Source organism: Egretta garzetta, unplaced genomic scaffold (assembly GCF_000687185.1).
Source record: "Egretta garzetta isolate BGI_Z169 unplaced genomic scaffold, ASM68718v1 scaffold15, whole genome shotgun sequence".
NCBI classification, from domain to species: Eukaryota; Metazoa; Chordata; class Aves; order Pelecaniformes; family Ardeidae; genus Egretta; species Egretta garzetta.
Genome location: NW_009259798.1, coordinates 3,102,375 through 3,107,671, shown reverse-complemented (window position 1 = coordinate 3,107,671; position 5,297 = coordinate 3,102,375).

The window sequence follows — 5,297 nt, the reverse complement described above, 5'->3', positions numbered from 1 at the left end:
CCTCAATGTGCTAGTTTTAGTGTAAACCAAAGAAATTACTTTCATAACTATGATAGTGCTTGTAACTCTGAAGACATAATTCAAAAGAAACCACTAAAATCCAGCCACATACCCAGCAGGCAGTAATAGCTTTCAGTCGCTATTCTAGTAGGTTGGTTGTTATTTTGACTGTTGCTTTTATGAGGTTGCTGCTTCCTTCATTCTTATTTTCTTTATTCAACATGCAAGTCCCACTAGTTGCTGGTCAGAACAGTTGCTTTTGATATATTGTCATCAAAATTACTGATTTGGACAAGACATAATCACGTTGCAGTTAAAAAGGTGTTGACTGGTTCAAGCAGTGACTAAATCACCACTAGAGGGAGACTGCACATATTAAAAAATAATAAAATATTCAATTCTGTTTATTAGAATGGCTTAAAGGTCAGAGATTCCATTATTTGGTTTTGGCCTAATTCATTTATTCTTTCCTAAGCTTTAACCTATTTAAATACTTTTAATTTAACATTTCTGGAAATGGAGCAATAGAAGAAGACCAAATCCCAAAGGAAACTCTGAGCCCCAAGCAGACAGAAAAAATGTAGACTATAAAGTGAATTATTGTACAACCAGTAGGTCAGGATAGTCTAGAAATGCCATCGAACTAATAACTATTCTCTTCATCAGGCCTAGCACTTGAGTTAGATCCTCCTTTCTCTTTGGATCACCCCCTCAGCTGAGTCACAGTGAAATTCTGTACCCTTTTCTGCAAATTAGACTGTTTTGGCTGGAACTAACTGGACACATATGTTGCCACCTGCTGCATATTCTTTAGTCTGAAGTTTTACAACAGCTTGGTTAATATCTTTGAACAATTTGTTCATTAGAGAAGGTAGAAACAGGGGAAAGGCAGTGCATCCGTGATAGAGTTTTCTGGGAGGCCTACATGATTTGGTTTGGTTTATTCCTCACGCTGGGAATTTACTATTAGGTTGCTCTTAGGTGGTATCTGAGGACTGAAAGAGTACAAAGGTTTATGGGTCAGACTTATGTATCTTCACTTCTGAATACATTTGTTGAATCAGCAGTGGAAAGAGGTCTCTCCACATGGTGATCATTTTTTCAGGTTTGTAAACCAAACTGTAAATGTGCATATGCAGATTTTTTATATTCATTTGAATACTCATCTAGGTGTACAAATGGGTTTGTAATTGCACACAATTGTGCATGCATTAAATGCAAATTTAGAAAGAGTAGTTGAACATTTGGCTTCTTTCATTTGCTGGAGAGATCGCTTCCAGTACCTTGGATGCAATAGCCACAGTCCCTTTTCTCTTTTTAGGATATTTTGTCTCTTGTCATCCTTCCTGTTATCTTTCTCACACACACACGCCCCCCCAGACCTCATTCGTTCAAGCCAAGCAGCAATAACTAATCATAGTTAGATTAAGAATATTATATAGCCTTGATGGCAGCCCTGTGAAATTTCATTCAGCTTAATAGAACAATTTCTCATACATGGCTTCAGTAAGTGTGAGACACACAGTCAAGGAAGCCTGATCCACCATATCTCCATGAACAAAGACTACCAGTTTGGTTTGTTATAGTTGTGTGCTCGCATTATTCACTACCCACAAAGACTCCTCTCAAGTACATAACATATTTTGTATGCCAAAAAGCTGTAGGGGTTTTAGCATCCATGATTTTTTTTAACCTGCATGGTTATTCATAAGGAAAATATTTTATCACAGTCTCATGTTCCATTATTAGCTCTACCGTTAGAATTATCTCATTCACTCACAGTGTTATCCGTCACAAAAAAGAAATGTGGAAAGCTAGGTAGAAAGTTCACAAATGAACCATGCTTTTAAAATTATTAATCCATAGTTTTCAGTATATACTTATGAATAATAAATGCACATGTAGGAGGTAATCAGTCTGGACTTGTATCGGATAGGAATAGGTGATGGCCTACTTGTAAAAATGTATACTCTTAATGTTATATTAAGGAAAGTAGATTGCAGGTCTTTGGTTCTCATCTCTGATTATTGAATTATACATGAGTGTATTTAGGCAGTTTTAAACCACTTTTTTATTTGTAAACATTCGTTAAGTTTGTTTATTTGTGTAACCCCAGGTTTTAATGACTGTTTTGAAACAGTTTGATCAGTGTGTTTTCCAGTCCCTCCCATTGTCACATGAGAGCGGCTGCTGCATGCATGGCATGTCCGTGCCTAGCAAAGTTAAACCTTGGCAACACCAGGCAGTCACATAATGTTCATCACTTCATAGAGTCTCTGGACTGTGAATGGTGCTGTGAGCCACTGCAAGGCATGTTGTGATGAGTGGGACCCAAGTGCCTGGATCTGAATAGGACCTTTGGTCTCACACTTCTTGGGGCAGGCTTTGGGAAGGAGGAGGACTTATAGCAGTCTGGAGCGTCCTTGGGTGGAGGAAGAACATCAGGGAGACATGAGGAGGGAGGGTCAGTGACAAAGCCTAAAGCCAAGCAGAGGTGGTCCAAGTAGGTGACAGGGAGACCCAACAACTTTTCCTTGTCCTAACAAGCAGGGTATTTCCAGAAGTCTAACTAAACAAAGTTTGTGTAAGAAGAGAAGAGTGGGGAAAAGGAGCTGTAAAGAAAGTAAAAGAAGCTAAAATCATAAATATAGAAGACATTCTTCATACGTGTTGTTTTGGCAGAGTTGAGTAATTCAGAAAGTAACTTCTCCTTTCTAACAAGCAGGAAAAATGCAAGTAAACTAAGACAATTCAGATTCCAGCCAAAGCTACTGTTTTCCCAAATGTGATTTTTTTAACACAGTCGAACAATACTGAATATAAGAATAACATTATAATAAATATTTACATATAATAATTTATTCTAGCAGCTGTCCTCATCATGTGAGAGATCTGTCTATCATCCATTCTTCAAAAAATAAAATATTTCTAACAATTGAATCTAATAATTTTGAGATGTTATGTTTTGATTTCCCAGCTTGAACTTCTACAGAAATCAAGGGACTTAGATCCATTTATGCTGGTGCTTACTATGTCCATAGGGGCTTACCCTTGAAGATTTTGTCCTATTCCTAATATTCATTAATCTAGTTTCATCAATGTAAGACATAACATACCAAAAAAAAAAAAAAAAAGACAAAAGCAATTTTTTTAAACTGTGTGCTTTATTACATCATTAGGAAAACAAATCTCCTTTCAAACATCATTGGAGACTGCTGGAATAATTTTTCTCCATCAGTCTAATAGCCAGGTCACATCAATGTTCAGACAAAAAATGTTGTAAAACCTTCTGAAAAAGCAAAACCTTGCTGTCACCACTCAGGAAATGCTTATTATTAAACATTAATCTATCCCTGTGAAATACTTCATGATGTCCCCTTATTCAGTGGGAAAGAAAGGTGCATTTAGAATCACTGGTGTCAGGCATCAACTGAAATAAAGAATGTTAAGAGAAGTAAGTTATTTTAATTATGCTTCTATCTAATCTGAGGATATCTCAAGCACACTGCATTTCTGAGCTACCAGGGATTTAACAACTCTAAATGGTCTAAAGGTTTTGCTTTAGGACTAGACAAACATGACCCTCTCTTCAAAAAGAAAATTTAACAAAGAATATCAATTAAAAAAATGGAGACTGTTCTGGGAAACTTACAAATCCCTAGAGCTCTGAAATGAAGAATAAGGAAATTGCTTTCTCCCTTTGGGCATGACCTTTTCCTTTGAATGGATTCCACAGAATAAAAAGAGGAATCATCTTTTATTTAAACAGGAAGCAACTGGAGGCAGTTTGAGGCTCTTGGGAATATTTAAACACATGCTGAGAAAGAAATTGAAAGCCATGACTATTTCAAGGACAGAACTTCAGCAATCTATGCCTTTAATATGATACCAAGCCCTCCTGACACTGAGAGCAAAAATAGCATTTATCCTTTTACCAATACATAGCATTAACAATGCTACTGCCTGTGATAATGGCTGAAAATAGGGACAGAGCTGTTTTCGGGGCCTTCTGGAAGGACTGGACACTGCTGGTAGGTCCATTAGAAGTTACATTAGGGTAATTTAATTCCTCCAGCCCAGCTCCATTCACAGCTCCTCCTTTCTTCCAAGTTACAGTTTGTTGAATCAATAGCCATTAGAGCAAATCAGCCTCAGTGGGAAAACGCCCTTGTAAAACCATAGCCTGACTCATTGTGATCATTGCAGATCCCTGCTTAAGCAAGAAGACGGTCACATTTGGATTCTCAGATGAGATGTACTCTATTTTCAAAGCAAAAAGAGCCAGCAAGCAATGCCAGGGAGCTGTGATATCCACAGAGAAAACTCCAGCAAACCAAGGTCTAAAACAGTTGAGACTTACTTCAGTGTCACTTTGCATTTGCTTCCATGAGAGCAACTGCAGTCCCCAAAACGCTGAACTTTTCAGAAATCTGAGGATGTTCATTTAATAGGTTCTTACAGGCTGTTAGAAAGAAAGAGCCATTTCTCTCTGTTCTTTTCCTCCACCCAGGCGCCTGTAACATCCTGTCTTAAATTTGCAGCTAAATGTCTCTGGGTGATGTTTTTCATTTGTTTTAATGACAGATTATCAGGCTTTGATTTTTTTGTGACCTTCAGGAAGAGCTGAGCCCCTTTATGCCATGCCACTCACTTTCATCAGCATTATCATACAGCAAGTCTAAATCCACTTTTATTCCCTGAGTGCATTCAGGTGGTCAGAAGAGGATGTCCAGAGACGTGACAGAACCTTGCATCTGTGTAAGAGGTGCAGGGTTTTGTCGGGATCAAGGGTGGATTATCTTCCCTTGGGAGGCAAGAGAAAGTGAGTCTTCTGAAGTGACCTAGGGACCATACTCCCTACAGTACAGTACAAGACTTGGTGTATATTCTGAATGTTTCCAAGCCACAAATGAATTAAAAGGCACTGCCTAAAAATTAGTTCAGAAAATTAACATATTTAGCTGCATTACTTCCAAATAGATTTTGGCCACCAAAAAAACCTGTTTTCTATCACAACCAAGCTCACAGTATAAACTGTATGAATATATTTGTACATGTGCTTACTATATGGAACTCAATGCATACATTAATCATGACTGAAAATGAGTTTTCTTTTTGTGTCTTTCCTTGCCTCTTCTTTTTACCAGCTCTAATGTACTATGGTATTTTATTATTTTTTTCTCACTAATTAATTCAGAGAAGAGCCAAAGTCGTGTGGCTTAATGTACAGTAATGAGTATGACATGATTGTCAAGCTGTAATATGAAACACTGAAAATGTGTTATTCATGTAGGGAA